Source organism: Miscanthus floridulus, chromosome 16 (assembly GCF_019320115.1).
Source record: "Miscanthus floridulus cultivar M001 chromosome 16, ASM1932011v1, whole genome shotgun sequence".
Lineage (NCBI taxonomy): Eukaryota > Viridiplantae > Streptophyta > Magnoliopsida > Poales > Poaceae > Miscanthus > Miscanthus floridulus.
Window position 1 is genome coordinate 95159418 of NC_089595.1, and position 17413 is coordinate 95176830.

Below are 17413 nucleotides of genomic sequence, written 5' to 3' on the forward strand. Positions count from 1 at the left end.
AATCAAGATAAAGCCTGAAGATATTCCCAAAACGGCATTTATCACAAGATATGGATTATATGAATACTTGGTAATGTCTTTTGGTTTGACAAATGCTCCAGCTCATTTCATGTATTTGATGAATTCAGTATTCATGCCTGAGCTAGATAAGTTTGTAGTAGTGTTTATTGATGGCATTCTAGTATATTCCAAGAATAAGAAAGAACATGCGGAACATCTTAGAATTGTTCTGACCCGCTTGAGAGAACATCAACTATATGCCAAGTTCAGCAAGTGTGATTTCTGGCTTAAGGAAATACATTTTCTTGGACACATCTTGTCAGTTGAAGGCGTTGCAGTTGATCCAAGCAAAGTGAAGGATGTGCTTGATTGGAAACCACCAACCATAGTTCATCAAGTTCAGAGTTTTCTAGGATTGGCGGGGTATTACCGTCGGTTTATTCTAGATTTCTCTAAAGTATCAAAGTCCATAACAAAATTGTTGAAAAACCAAGTCAAGTTTGTCTGGTCATCTGATTGTGAAGAGGCTTTCCAGACCTTGAAGAGACTATTGATCACTGCACCAGTATTAGCCCAACCTGATATCGAGAAGCCGTTTGATGTTTATTGTGATGCTTCAGGTATTGGTATTGGATGTGTGTTGATGCAAGAAGGCCGAGTCATTGCCTATGCATCCAGGCAACTTAAGCAACATGAAGAACACTATCCAACTCATGATCTGGAGTTAGCAGCGGTGGTCCATGCTCTGAAGATTTGGCGGCATTACCTGCTTGGTAATATGTGCCATATTTATACAGACCACAAGAGCTTAAAGTATATCTTTACTTAGTCAGAGTTGAACATGCGACAAAGAAGATGGTTAGAACTGATTAAAGATTATGACTTGGAAGTACATTATCACCCCAGAAAAGCAAATGTGGTTGCAGATGCACTCAGTCGCAAAAGTTATTGCAATTGTCTGGCAGTAAGAACAATGGGTTTGACTTTATGTCAAGAAATGGAGAAATTGAATGTAGAAGTAATTCAACAAGGTAGCTTGACCAACATAATTGTTGAAGCCACTATTCGAGATCAAGTTATTGCTGCTCAGAAGGAAAACAAGGGTATAGCCCATATCAAAGAAAGGGTCAGGAATGGAAAAGCAGAATGCTTTAGCATAGATGATGAAGGTGTGTTATGGTTCAAGGATCGCCTGGTGGTACCAAAGGTTCCTGAGTTGCGGTAGTCAATTCTGGAAGAGGCACATGCTACTAGGTTATCTATCCATCCAGGAAGTAACAAGATGTACCATGACTTGAAGCAAAGATTTTGGTGGACTAAAATGAAAATAGAGATTGCTAGATACATAGCAAAGTGTGATACTTGTCAAAAGGTGAAAGCAATACATTTGAGGTCTGCTGGTGAATTACAACCATTACCTATTCCATCTTGGAAGTGGGAGGACATAAGTATGGATTTTATTGTTGGTCTACCCAAGACATCAAAGGGATTTGACTCAATATGGGTTATTGTAGATTGACTAACCAAATCAGCACATTTTCTTCCAGTTCAGAATACATATCCCACTCTATGGTATGCCAAGATGTATTTAGAGTGAATTGTAAGTCTCCATGGAGTACCCAAGACTATTGTGTTAGATAGGGGTACACAGTTTGTCTCCAGCTTTTGGAAACACTTGCATTCTTCATTGGGTACCAAGCTCCTGTACAGTACAGCTTATCATCCGCAGACTGATGGATAAACTGAAAGAGTCAATCAAGTGCTTGAAGATATGTGTAAGGTGTTGTGTCCTTAACTATTCCAATAAGTGGGATGAATGCTTACCTTTGGCTGAGTTCTCATATAATAATAGTTATCAGGAAAGCATTAGAATGGCTCCATTTGAAGCACTCTATGGTCGTAGATGCAGAACATCGCTGAGTTGGTCTAAGCCTGGAGAAAGAAGATTCTTTGAAGTTGACCTTGTGAAAGAAACAGAAGACAAGGTTAGACAAATACATAGTAATTTGAAGATAGCTCAGTCCCGTCAAAAGAGTTATGCGGATAGACGACGGAGACCATTGGTATTTAACAAAGGAGATTTTGTATATCTGAAAGTATCACCAATGAAGGGAGTTACCCGTTTTGGTGTTAAAGGAAAGTTAGCACCTCGATATATTGGACCATTTCAAATTTTGGAGAGGTATGGAAAAGTGGCATATCGCTTGAAATTACCAGAACATCTCGTAGCTGTGCATGATGTATTCCATGTTTCTCAATTGAAGAAGTGTCTCTGAGTGCCTGAGCAGAATGTTGAGGTTGAAGGAGTGGAACTTGAACCAGATCTGACTTATTCCGAATATCCTATCCGAGTTTTGGATCAGAAAGATCGTGTTACTCGAAGAAGGACAATCAAGTTCTACAAGATACAATGGAATCAACATTCAGAAGAAGAAGCTACTTGGGAATCAGAAGATTACTTATTAGAAAAATTTCTAGAGTTTCTTGCGTCAATATAGAATAGAGTAATGATAGTTGAGCTCGGTTGTACAAGTTGTGTTTTGTAAAGGGACCTCAGTTGTTTTATGGGCAAGTTTTGGATGTTTTTGGACTGACACATTTCCTTTTCCATTACTTACCCTATGGCTTTGAATCTCGGGGCGAGATTTCTTTTAGGGAGAAGGATTGTAACACCCCGGGTGTTTAAATATTAAAAACAGGACATATCATCATATGCATTGCAAGACAATTGGTCATATTGCAAACTTTGATATGCATTCACTAAAACAAGTTTACATTTGTGTTATGAGTGTTGAATTGAATTGTTTGAATCAAGTAAAAATTTGGTTTGGATTTGAATTTTCCAGAAAATCCTGATTTTCAGTATTTAAATCCTACCCTGAAAACTCATTTCAAAATCTAAGCATATTTTGGGGTTGAGCCCAAAAGCAAAAGTGTATAGCTTGTCAAGTTATACAAAGTTTGTTTTTGGAGTTTTCAAAGTTGTTATGAAAAATTTGGAGTAATTCGAAAAGGCGTAATTCATTAAATTTCCCCTATTTGAATTCAAAAGTTCATTTCAAAATGTTGGCTGAATTAGGGGTTGGTCATAAAAGCAAAGTTGTAGAACTTTGAATTTTGAACAACTTTTATTTTTGGAGATTTTTGAGTTGTTACACAAATTTTTGAGTAATTTGAATTTGAAAACGAAGGGCAATTCTATAAATTCTGTGAACAGTGTTCACCGCCTAAGCTACACCGCCGGCGACCTTCGGTTTGCTTCTAGGCGCGGTCGTGGCCGTCTTTGGCGTCGTGCTGGTGTGGTGATGGCCACATCGCAGCTTCCTTGCGCTTCTGAGCCGTTCTATTTAGCCTTGGCCGTCGCCGTTTGCCCCCGCTCTCTTGCTCTATTCTCCCGACGCCACGGCCATAACTCTGGCAAGCTCTCACCGTCGCTTTAACGCACTCCAGCTGCTGCAAAGCTTGTCACAGCTCCACCTGCTACTTGCGCACCCAACCAACCTGCTTTTGTCGCTTGTCTTCACCGGAAACTCGTGGTGCGCGCTCTTCTTCTTCGCGGCCGGCAACCTCACCCACGATCCCGTTTCGTCGTGGTCAGCACGTTGCGGTGAGTCTCTGTCCTTGCCGAGCCATGATTCAGTTTCGCCATGATGTCGTGGTACTCTATGACCCATTGATTTCTCATTTTAACCACCACAGCTACCGGAGCATCGCCACCGACGATGGTCTGCTCCGCCGTGCCTGCTCGGAACGTCGACCCTCCTCTCCGTTGCTCCTTCGGTCTCGGTCTTTGCTCCAACATATTTGGGGTGAGCTGCTGATGCTTCCTGGGCCATCTGTTTAAGCTTTATAAGTCTCACGTCGCCAGCGTAGCATAGCCACGCCGTCGTGGCCGCCATGGGCGGCGTAGTGCTCGGTCCAGTCCGTAGCTGGTCCAGCTTGTGCCCCAAATCGATGCGTCAGTCGAGGGTAGTGTTTTGGTACCTTGGTCGTCACCGTTGGTCTCGCCATCAGCGAGATATCGCCGGTCAGCGCGCATGTCGCCGGAGTCAAAGCCTGAGGTTGAAGATGACATGTGGGGTCGGGATGTCAGTGACTCAGCGTTCAAATGGATTTTTTCTATTTTCAGATTTAAATGAATAGTGATGTAATTTGTTATTTTTGTGTAGATTTATTTATAGCTCGAAAAATTATGAAACTTTTTGTGTGACCTCTCTGCGATGTATATTATTTAAGAAAAATATGAAATAATGTTTTTCATTACTTTTTGAATGTGATGAAAATTGCTCAATTAATTAATAAATGGATTTCCATGATTTTTCTATGCTTATTTATTTATCCAAAAATTAGAAAAAATTATTTTGCCACTTAGTTATCATGTGATGAACATTTACAAAAATTGTGAGGTCAATTGGAACAAGTTGATTTATTTCATAATTCTTATTTAATTAATTAATTCATAAAAGCAAATAGTAACCTTTAGTGATTTAGGTTTTGTTTGAATTTTTGATTGAGTGATGTCCTTGGGTCATTAGTTGGTAATGATCTTTGGCAATTGGTGTTAGTATTCCGGAAAGGTTTAGTTAGTTTAACTTGTAACTGTACCGCGAAGGAAAGTTGTATTCAAGTTGTTAATTTTTGCATCCATCATCGAGCATCATGTTTCGTATTCCGCATCATGTTAAACATGGCATTGTTACTATGTGTAGTGAACGAAGGTGAACACGTGGTAGTTAATCAAGTTACGGAGGAGGTTATTCCGTCTGTTGAGGTCAGATCGAATACTTGTGGAACGTCGCAGAAACCGGACTTTTCTGTCAACAAAGGCAAGCCCCGGATGCATACAACCCTACCTTGTGTTTTACAAATTAATTTCGCTTTTGCTTTTCTTTACTGCATCAAGTGATTAAGAGTCAAGTAAAAGCCTAATTGATGCATTACCAACATTGTTTTTTCGTATATACCTTGTTACCAGTTTTACGTCGTAAATGTCTAGTTATGCTTAGCCATGCTTAGACATATCAAAGTTGGGTGATTACCTGTCATCTGCAAGTTTTAAATAGAACTTTGGTTACTTATGTTATCATGTGCTACGAGCATGTGGAGTAATAAATCTAGACTGGACGGACTCGGTGTGTGTGAGCCACAAGACACGGAGGTCTTGTGAGCGGATTCTTTCTGTCTGTGTCGGTTAAGGTCCGTATCGTTGTTGAACTGTGTGCGGTGAGACTTTGTAGTACTAACCACATACTCTGGTAAGTCTTAACTTGGCTATTCTATTACGAGAATGGCTACTCACGCACTGGGAGTGGAGAGATGGCAGAAATAGCGTGTACCCACATGGTAATGGGCTAGATTGGTGGAGTACTGTATTCTCGGGTGGCGCGGACCTGTTCTTGTTTAGAGGATCCAAGGGTAGGTTGGTATATGTGGGTCGGGGACCTGCATATGTCATGTGGTCTGGAATTTCTAGCTGGGTTTTTAATCGGTTCGAATCGTCGTTGCTCCTCGATTATGGAGACTCACTTCTCTGTTCATCATCGTAGTTTAATAAACTGAACTTGAGAAAGTGTTGGATATGAAGTTTCATGGTCTCAATACGGATCGTGTCATCTTTGTATATGAGTTTATGAAGTTTTAAATGTTGAGATAAAGAATTTTGTTAAAGAGCTTTTACGCAAAAATAACTTTGATCATTGCTAAAGCTATACCTTGAATCCCTGAGCCTGCATTCCTGAGTTTATCAGTTGTTATTTCGGTTAAGTCTCGTTGAGTACTTTTGTACTCAGGGTTCATTGACCCTTGTCGCAGGTGAGCCTTATGAGCAGATCTATTTTGGATCGTGCTGCATGACCATTGTTCGATTTGATGATGAGAAGTAAATGTGTGGCCCTTGGGCAGGGCAGTTTCGTTGTGTGTTTTGTATTATATTATAATGCCTCTCCACTATTTCATTTTGTAATAATCATCGAACTTAGTTGTGAGGTTTGAAACTACTGTTTTGTAAATTAAGTTATTGTAAGACTTCCGTTGTTTTTACTCTGGTGTAGATATTTGAATAAATGTTATAATACTGCAATGACTCTGTAATGTGATCTTGCTCGGAAATCATGGATGATTCAGGGTTCCCTGAGGACACCCGACAGTCTTCTTAAGTTTCTGGGAACATATGCATAGATGTCAAAGGTCGTTGGACAGTGATAGGTGCATGTGGGCCCTAGAATTTAGGAGGTTCTGCCACATTCAGTCCTTTCTAGCGGGAGAATCTCCTTGAGGAGGTAGGCAAGTAGCGGCGCTCGCCAGTTGGTTTGATCGAGTGTCAATACGACAGCGTCAGTGGGTGATGTCATCATAGAGGCACTGGGGTCGGAGCCCCTAGTGCCGGCTTGTCGTCGAGGTCGGAGCCCCCGGGCACCGACTTGGTGTCGGGGTGTGTCTGGATCGGACCTTCCAGGACGCGGGCGGATGGCTCGTGGAGATCGTTGATGAAGATCCTGCTCGAAGACAGATCTCGCTTGGCGGCCAATTTTGCGAGAAAATTGGCAGCATCGTTGTCCTTTCGGGGGATGTGATGCAGCTCGATCCCCTGGAATTTGTCCTCTTGGTAGTATGCTATCATGAGGGGGCTTTTGTAGGAGGACTCCTTCATGACCTGGTCAACGACCAACTCTGAGTCGTCGCGAACGTAGAGTCACGTTGCGTCGAGCTCGATGGCGATATGCAGCCTGTTGATGTGGGCCTCATATTCTATGGCGTTGTTTGAGGTTGAGAAATGGAGGCGGATGGCGTAGCGGAGCCTACTCCCATCTGGGGAGATCAGAACCACTACAGCCCCTGAGCCAAGCACCATTACGGATCCATCGAAGTACATTGTCCAGTACTCGTGGGTGATGTCCGGGGTCGGTAGCTGCACCTCCGTCCATTCGGTGAGAAAATCCACGAGAACCTGAGATTTAATAGCGGTACGGGGGATATACCTGATGTCGTGGCCCATGAGTTTGAGTGCCCACTTGGAGATCCATCCCATGGTGTCGCGGTTGCGGATGATGTCCCTGAGCGGGTATGAAGTGATGACCGCAACTTCATGGTCAGTGAAGTAGTGCAGGAGCTTCTGGGTCACCATCAGTATGGCGTATAGGAGTTTCTGCACCTAGGGGTACTGGACCTTGGGGTCGGTGAGTACCTCCCCGATGAAGTATATGGGCCACTAGACCTTAAGGTGGTGTCCTGGCTCCTCCCTTTTGACGACCAGGGTAGCGCTTACCACATGGTTGTTGGCCGCAACGTAGAGGAGGAGGGGTCTCCCCATTCGGGAGCAACAAGGATTAGGGCCGACGTTAGGGATGCTTTGAGGCTCTCTAGAGCCTGCTGAGCTTCCTTAGTCCAGATGGAGGTTCAATCTGCTGTTGAACCTTTGGAGGTTCACGAACGTTGAGGCCAAGTTTGCGATTAGGTCGTAGGCTTGAGCTATTTTTACCACTATATCATCAACATAGATGGCAATTGTTGGTTTCAGCCACTCGGCTTGATCAGGCTCATCGAGCGGGTCGATTTGGTCAGCGAAGCATTGCTGCATGCACCTTTGGTAGGTGGTGCTAGGGTTCTTTAGGCCGAAAGGCATGGCTATGTAGCAGTATGAACCATATGGGGTGATGAACGAGGTCGTGAGCTGATCGGACTCTTTCATCATGATTTGGTGATAGCCCGAGTAGGCATCTAGAAAGGAGAGGATCTCACAACCCGAGGTGGAGTCGACTATTTGGTATATGCATGGAAAAGGAAAATGATCCTTTGGACATGCCTTGTTTAGGCCAGTATAATCAACGCACATTCTCCATTTCCCGGTCTTCTTTTTAACAAGAGCGGGATTAGCAAGCCAGTCAGAGTGGAATACCTCTCTAACGAATCTGGCTGCCAGGAGTTTGGCGATCTCTTCGCCTATGGCCCTACCCCTCTCATCGTCGAAGCGGCATAGGTGCTGCTTAGTGGGCTTCGAGCCCGGAATGAGGCATAGTGCATGCTCGGCGATGTCCCGTGGTATGCGTGGCATGTCAGATGGCTTCCATGCAATGACATCATGATTGGCATGTAGGAAGTCAACGAGCTCGCATTCCTATTTGGCCGGGAGCTAGGTCCCGATCTGCACCATCTTAGTTGGGTTGGTGGGATCGATTCCCGCAGCCTTGGTTTCCTCGAGCGGGCGGAAGGCCATCGAGAAGGTTGGTTTGTTGCAGTCTGGGACTGCTGGAGTCGATGACTCCCCAAGCCGTAGGAGCTCGGATGAGTTGATGACCATGGTGGCGAGCTCAAAATGCTCGTGATCCCATGTGAAGGTGTGCGAGAAGGCTCTGCTCACGGTGATGACGCTGTTCGGTCTCGGCATCTTCAGCTTGAGGTAGGTGTAGTTGGGGATTTCCATGAATTTGGCATAACTTGGCCACTCCAAGATGGCTTGGTAGGACCCTAGGGAGTCCACCACTTCGAAGGTGAGGACCTCCAAGCAGAAGTTGGCTCAGTTGCCAAATGTGACGGGTAGGTCGATCTGCCTGAGTGGGTAAGCCTATGCTCCTGGGATCACCTCGTGGAAGGGAGAGCCCACTAGGCGGAGTTCCAACCAGGGGATGCGCATGGCATCGAGGGTGTCAATGTAGAGGATGTTGAGGACGCTGCCTCTGTCAATCAGCACCTTGGTGAGGTGCTTCTTGCGAACGATGGGGTCAACAACGAGCAGGTAGCGTCCTGGCCTTGCGACGTGGGAGGGATGGTCCCTTTGATCGAAGGTGATCGAAGATTCCGACCAGCTGAGGAAGGAGAGGACGGCTGTCTCAGTGGTGCATGCCTCCCTATAGCGCACCTTGTGTTGGCGTTTGGACCAGATGGTGTCGGAGCCACCAAAAATCATGATGCATTCCTCAGGGTCGGGGAAGTTGTCTCCGTCGTTGCCCGCTGTGCCCCCTTTCTTGGCTGCCGCCTCTTAGCCATCTCCCTCTTTCGGCCCACTGGCCTATCGGAGGAAATGTTTGAGGAGCTCATAGTCTTTGTAGAGGTGTTTGACAAGGTAGGCGTGGTTGGTGCATGGGCTATCCATGAGCTTGTTGAAGTGGTCGGGTTGGCCTTGTTGGGGCTGCTTGCCTGTGTGATCAGCTACAGCGACCAACACGGTGTTGTCCAATCAGCGCCGATCCTTTTTGTTCTTCTTGCCCCTCTACGTGGAGGGGCCCTCATCTTGGTCCATGCGCTTGGCCTTGCCTTTGTCCTGGCCTTCGTTGAAGACCGCTCCGACCGCCTCCTCACCGGAGGCGTGGTTAGTGGCGACATCGAGCAGGTCATGGGTGGTACGGGGCTTTAGGTAGCCAAGTTTGTGGATCAAGGACTCGTAGGTCATCCCAAAGAGGAATGCACTGATGATGTCCGTGTTGACAACATCAGGGAGGGAGTTGCATCGTTGAGAGAACCTGTGGATGTAATACCGTAGGGACTCGCTAGGCTCCTGCTGGCAGCTCTTGAGGTCCCAGGAGTTACCAGGGCGGACATACGTCCTGATGAGGACATGACCTCCATACATATTACCATGCTTGGAGAACTATATGGAGACCAAGGAGATCAGCGAGGGTGTCCTAACCAAGAAGGAGGCCCGGAGCTCATCCGGTTCGAGTCCCCAAGGTGGAGACCCAAATCAAGTTCGAGTCCGGCTCGGGCTCTAGGACTAGTCTGCCTTAAACTGGTCACCCAGGACGCAGCCGAACTCCGTTTTCAATGATCCACATATGGTTGGAAAGCTAATTTGATAAGGAAGCCAATCCAAGTAGTTTCACATTAAAATACCTTTGGAATCAACAGGAATTGTCGAAACAAGTCAGCATCTAGAATCTGCCAGGGTGCTGCGACACCGTCTTTTGGTCCGTTGGAGCGTGTATCGTGTTTGGGCCCATTAAGGGGCGCGTCCAGGGGGGTGATGCCCAAGACTCTATAAATAGTATCCGTCGCTCTCCTTAGGGTTTGGGTTTTGTTTAGTTCTTGATTTCCTCGTGAAACAGACGTCGTTTTGCTGCAACTATCGCCGCCAAGGCCGCTTGCTGTGAACCAGGGCCCTAGTTCTTGATCTTGTTCGCCTACGGTGATTAGTCCTTTTGAATAAAGACTTGAACTCCTTCTCATTATCATAAGCCTCATATTTATTTACAATTTCATATTGCGTTCATCCCGTTCTAGCTTGTGTTCTCGATTCGCTTGTAGGAAAGCCTTCTCGGCGAGGTCAATCGCATTCGCGTGGTTGATAACCAACGGAGCAGTGGTGTAACGGTTGCAGGGGTCCAAATCAGTCTTGGTTCGAAGCCTAGATTGTGAACGTCGAGTCTCCACCAATCGATGCTATCATACCTTTTGAAAGATCGGGCCTAGTCTACATCAAGTGGTATCAGAGCACTTGTTGCCCGTTAGGTATAACTTTGTTTTTCCCTTTAGATTGTTACTGTTTTTGCATTACCTATAGTCCACAAAAAGCCAAAAAATATACATCGTCACATATTCCTTGTCCTATAGCCTTATTGTGCCATGCAATTTCGTCTCCGTTTCGCGTTGTTGAGTTTGTGGCCTAGGTCAAGTTTTGGTTGCTGGTTTTAGATCGTTTTTGAGTTCAGTTTGTGTTTTCCCCTTTGTTTTTCATCATAATCCGTGAACATCTCCAAGTCTTTTTGAGTTTCCTTTGTATCCATCAAACCCTAGTCCACGCCATCTAATTTCCTCCACTTGTCTTCACTATTTCTATCAAATTCTTGCTGCCGTGACCAATTTTGCACGAATTATTCTCGTTTTGTCCTCTAATTCGGAGTGCGTTCGTAAAACTGGTCTAGTTTTCGCTTACGAACTCGGATTTCGATGTTCCATATATCAAAATTGATCAGAAAATTTTTTTGGATCCGTCCATCCCCGTCTTGTCAGGGTCAGAGATTTTTATTTTGGTCAAAAAGTGGTCACAAGATCCTCTTTTCGTGGTCACAAGGTTTTTGTCGATTTCGAGCACATGTTCTGAAAATTCCATAGGCTACGTCTTTCACTTGTTTAAGCTTATATTTTTGTGATTACTTCTTTTGTGCTCCTAAGTGAAGAAAAAATATCAAAAAAATAAAAAGAAAAAGTCAAAATTTCTCAAAAAAACAACGATAGCCCCAAAAAAATAGAAAAAAGAGAGGGGCAAAAGAGGAACAATATCTAGAGGAGCACATAGAGAGCGCCATTTGAGCTGTATTTGCGTGTGCTGATTTCTACCATGTTCCTAATCATATTCTTGCTATTCACATCACTTAATTCATCTGATACTTGGAACGTGAGTAGGCCAGCAACTAAGACAAGTACTTGGGATACTTATTCAGCTTTGTCATTCAGTTACGAATTTTGCTATTGCTTGCTACTATATTGTGCCTGTCCAAGCTCCACTTTCTTCTAACCAAGTACAGGTTCACCTTGCAACTGTTACACTCAAGCTACAACGGTATCACAGTCACCGACCGATTGCACCGCATGTTGCTTTGGTAAGAACACTTGTAAGACCGTGGTAAGACGCTTGAGAGTGTGTGACTTTACTCCTTGACCACATCCTATAGTAGTTCATTGGAAAATACATACTTGTGTGTTTTCTTGTTTGATTCTAACAATGACAGGTTGTTCATATCCACCAACTTATGATGGTATAGGTGCTGATGAGTACATGGAGTGGAAAAGTGCCATAGATAACATATTTGCTACTCGCTTTATGTGTCCAAGGAGGAAGGTAAAAAATACATCTAGTGTTTTGCGACATTCTGCTTTATCTTGGTGGGAGTCTTTAGATCCTTCTGATAAACCTCAAACTTAGAATGACATGAAAGATCTTATGAGAGAAAATTTTGTTAATCCATCTCTTGTAATTAATTCAAATGATGAGGTGCATGAACTAGATCAATCTCTTGTTATTCCTCCTGCTATGCCTAACGTTTTGTAGGACAATGTACAAAAGAGCGAGGATGATGTGACAGAAAATGAGATGCTCACAGTCTCATGTGACAATTCAGAACCATCAACTATTACTCCTGCTGATCATGAGAGCAAAGGTAAAGCCCACGATGCTAAACTCACGGAAGGTGAGAGTTCTCTTGATGTGCTGAATTTTTCCACCAATCATGCTATGATAGAGCAAATTTTAGTGGAGCCTTCGCTTGATTTACCTTTGTCACAAGATGATTTGCTTGATGTTTTTGTGACGAAGATGACTTGCATGATGATATTTATGTTATACCCATGCAATCATTGAAGAATGATCATGCTATATGTGTGCTGAAATCGAGCACTTGTGCTGAAAATAGACTTGTTATTCATAATGCTAGTGAAGTTGACGAGCCGAAATTGTTGTCTTCTTTAAATACTTTGGGTTACATTGAATTTGATGTTCCATGTAATCTTAGTTCTTTAGAGGAGAAACTTTATGCATATGCTAATTTACCATGGTTCTCTAGACATACATATCATGTTTTTGGTAAATATAACAACCAAGGGCAATATTTGATACAACGAGTTTACATTTGTACAAATCCAAATTCTCCTTTTGTTGTGCAAAGTAATGATCAACTAGAGGATAGTAAAATCAACACTGTTGTTATGTCATATTCCTCTAGTTTTGCTTTTTCGAACACAAGTGGAATTCAAAGAAAGGGAGCATATGTTTCTTGTTAGTACTAATCTTTTGCAGGATAGTATTGGCAAAGATCGTGTGTATTTCAATCGAGTAGACTACATGTCTATAGGACAAGACATGATACAAACCTAGACATGTGGTCATATTCTTTCTCACAACATTGTCCATTTTCATTATTTTGGAAACCTCGATTGTCCTCATGTTGTGCAGGATCGACTTCAAACAAAATCGATGCCGAGGACGGCTTTTCGTCAAGAAAGGGAGGATGATGAGGACATGACCTCCATACATATGACCATGCTTGGAGAACCATATGGAGACCAAGGAGATCAGCGAGGGTGTCCTAACCGAGAAGGAGGCCCGAAGCTCATCCGGTTCGAGTCCCCAAGGTGGAGACCCAAATCAAGTTCGAGTCCGGCTCGGGCTCTAGGACCAGTCTGCCTTAAACTGGTCACCTAGGACGCATTCGGACTCCGTTTTCGATGATCTACATATGGTTGGAAAGCTAATTTGATAAGGAAGCCAATACAAGTAGTTTCACGTTAAAAGACCTTCGGAATCAACAGGAATCGTCGAAACAAGTCAGCGTCTAGAATCTGCCACGGTGCTATGACACCGTCTTTTGGTCCGTTGGATCATGTATCGTGTTTGGGCCCATTAAGCGGTGCGTCTAGGGGGGGTGATGCTCAAGACTCTATAAATAGTAGCTATCACTCTCCTTAGGGTTTGGGTTTTATTTAGTTCTTGATTTCCTCATGAAACAGACGTTATTTTGCAGCAACTATTGCCGCCAAGGCCACTTGCTGTGAACCAGGGCCCCAGTTCTTGATCTTGTTCGCCTGTGGTGATTAGTGATTTCGAATAAAGACTTGAACTCCTTCTCGTTATCATAAGCCTCATGTTTATTTGCAATTTCAGATTGCGTTCATCCCGTTCTTACTTGTGTTCTTGATTCGCTTGCAGGAAAGCCTTCTCGGCGAGGTCAATCGTGTTCGTGTGGTTGATAACCAATGGAGCAGTGGTGTAATAGTTGCGGGGGTCCAAATCAGTCTTGGTTCGAAGCCTAGATCATAAACGTTGAGTCTCCACCAATTGATGCTATCATACCTTTCAGAAGATCAGGCCTAGTCTACATCACGTCCCCTGGAAATTTCCGACGAATACCCTCTTGAGGTCCGCCCAATCACGGATGCTGTCTTGCGGGAGGAATTTGAGCCACGCCTGAACATGTTCCCCCATGCAGATAGAGAGATATTGAATGATGAAAAGGTCATCATCCACCCCTCTGGCTCGGTAGACAAGCCAGAAATCTTCGAGCCAAATACTAGGGTTCGTCTCCCCGATGTACTTGGCGATGTTGGTGGGTGGTTGGAAGCTCTGTGGGAACGGTGCTCTTTGGATATGTTGGCCAAAGGCCCATGGTCCTAGGCCCTCAGGGCTAGGACTCTAGTTGTCTAGCCGGTGACCATGCCTGGGGCGTGTTTCACCGCTCCCCTCGATGGTTCGGCTAGGATCCATGTCGCCTGTCCTCATTGCCGCTCGGTGGACATCATCATCATGCTAAGCCTGATGCCGGTTGCTGATGACGCTACGAGCATCTTGGTGCGGACCGGGCCGTTCGTGTACCAGTGGTTGGTGTAGAGCAGGCGCTAGGTCAGACCACAGCGCAGCCGCTGCCTCCTGAGCCACGCTCGGCGGCTATAGCGGTGAGCGGATGGAGCAATGCATCTGGTGCGTCCCCACTCCCCTAGTGGGGAGAGAGGGCACGTGTCAGAGTTATGATGCAGAGCTTTCCGCCTATTGAACGGTGGCAGCTTCTACCAGCGCCCGGAGGTTTTGATAGACCACCCGCTCCTAGGCATCGACGGCCTCGGGGACGCCGTGTAGAAGCATTGCCGCAGCGGCGATGTTCTAGCTAGCCCGAGCGAACCGTGGGGGGTCATTCCCCTCGTTCATGATGTCGCGCTGGATCTAGCGGGCACGACCCCGGGCACTGCCCGCCGAGTCATGCACATGGGGCACAACGTGCTTCACCGAGCGCGCCGACGTAGGCGGCGGCTGGTTCTACCGCCATTGTCGTAGCTCCTCGACGTGCCCTTGCGCGAGCATGAGGGCCCCCGCACGCAGGTCCGGAGGGGTGTGAGTTTGTGCAGACTCCGCAACCACCGGTGGCTATCCCGGAGCATCCACCATAGCGCACTTTCGGGACGGATGGTGGCTAGGTGCCACATCGCCAATGCTGGAGCCATCGCTCTCGACCTTGTTATCCAGGAGTTCATGGAAGGTGGCGGGAGCATAGCTCGCCATTCCCACAAATTTAGATGTGAGAGGGGTGGTCCCAGCATCCCTTGGAGCCCCCGAGCGAACACGTCCGCGGGGGACGCGTAGCCACAGGGGAACCGTTCGTACGGTGTTTGTGGTGTGAACAATACGGTCCCTCTGGATAATCGACGGGAGATAGTAAATAGAGAGTAAATAACAGTATGTACATTACTCACAACTAGGTTTGAGCAGAGAGTTTGCTCGGAATGAAGCGCATGTGCCTCATCGTTGAAGCCGTCGTGCGTCCCGGAGCCAATGAAGGGCGCCCCTCCGACGGGCGCTGGAAAAAGTGCCTCCTTGCGGGAGGTGTAGTACGTTGAGCCGGTCGGCGACGAAGTCTAGGCTTCCAAAGAGGAAGGCCTGGGACAGCTCAAAGACGGGTGGGACCCTCATCCTAACAGGTGGGAGTGTAGGAAACTCCAGTGAGCCAAAGTGAGTCGTATCGCTTGAGCCCGCCACTATGAAGGTGGTGGAAAAGTGGGCCATCCGATGACCAAAAAGTGTTGAACGTATAACGTCTTCCCCACGGACGGCGCCAACTGTCGGTGCAAAAAGTGATGAACACGTAAATATTTGTAGTTTTGCCATACGTTGTGATTGGAGGTGGCCTAGCACTCAATGACACAGGGTTTATGCTGGTTCAGGCAACGTGCCCTACGTCCAGTTTGAGTCAGTCGGTGACTTTATTCCTGAGCCTAGGTGCTCGAAGTTTACAGTGGGGTTACAAACAAGAAGGAGAAAGATGGAGGGTACAAAAGGTCTGGTCAGACTCTAGTCAGAGGGACTGAGAGTGATGGAAGCTCCGCTATGTGCTAAGTGTTCGATCGTGTGCTCGAGGTTTGAACCTGGTGGTTCTGTTGTTGTGTACTAGTAAACTGATCGATATGAATCAACTTATCTATTGGGAGAGAGCGCATCCCCTTTTATAGATGAAGGGGGTGGCCTTACAAGTGAGAGGGAGAGAGTACGTATTCTACTAAGTCTTGTTGCCCACGCCGGCGGGTACTGGATGATGGTAGACGCCCATAATACTGTTGAATGTTAGATGCATGTGGGAGGTTGTGTTGTCTTCTTCGGGTATGGCAGACGTCGGTGCCTGCCACACTGTTGATACCTAGAGGCATGCTAGGGGTTTTACCATGTTCGCCTGGTATGGTAAATGCCGGCGCCCACAACACTGTCAATGCCTAGAGGCATGTGGGAGGAGCCTTACCGTATTTGTCTGGTATGGGAGTTAATGACGCCCACAACACTGTAGGGGAAAATGTCAGCACCTACAACACTGCTTAAGTTCTGTTGTGCTAGGAGGGCTGCAGGGTACTACCTGGCAGATGCATAGGGTATGGTCCTTGGTATTGCGGTTTGACTTGTGCACCCTGCCTTACTTTCTTCGTCCATTTCCTAGTCCTTACCGAGCGGGCGTCCCCGGTCGGTTGGCCCCAGTCGGTACTGACTGTGCCAGTTGGAAAGGAACTTGTAAGCATGGGTTTGGCGTATCCCCTATGGGAGACATGGGTCAGAGTCAGAAGCGGTGTTTGGCCAGGCCTTCCGGTCGGAGAGTTCACCCGGAGGTGGGCTGGAGACCGAAGCGAGTGCTCCGGTCGGATAGGTGGGCCGGAGTCAGAAGTGGGCGCCGTTCCTCCTCGGCCAGGCCTTTCGATTGGACATTGGATCTCCCTTCTGGCCTATCATTTAGGTACTTGGGCCGACCCAAGAGTTGCGCGTTGCTTGCAATGTTGTCTGTTGGACCGAGCCTTTGTTGGAAAGCCAGTCCATGAGGGACCCTAGGTTATTGAACCTGACATCAAGTATCACAAGCTTGGATACACATACACATTGACATGGTGGCATTTTGTATTAACAAAAGGGACTAGCTAGTGGTTCTTTAACTTACACCCATTTGGTTTCATAGATAAAGTCTAACCATATGCTTTCACCTATAGACCTCTTAATGATTTGTCAGCTGCAACTACTTCACATAACCCACTTAGGCTTAATGGTATTACAGCTTCTAAAATAGCAATGCACCATGAATTTTGTTTATGGCGTAGTCAATGGAGCGCCTACAAGTGCAATGGTTGATGGTACAACTCATCATCCTCCCTTGGACATAGGGCGCCGCCGATGCTATCAAGAGCAAAATCAAAGGGGTAAAAACCGTAATACGAAGAGGAAGAGGCGTAGAACTATGTTCAGATATGTGGAAGATCATCATAAGACATTTACATAATGTCATTACCTTTTCAGGTTGACGATTTAGGCAATTCCCAAGGTCCAAACTGTCCTTCGTCTGATGGATAGTAAGGTTTCCACCTTCATTAGTGCCATGGATGTATCCTGCTAATATTGTTGCAGCCACTTTAGTTTTTGCAGTATTTAGTGCAAACATCTACACATCTGAAGCAGTCGCATTCAGTTGTA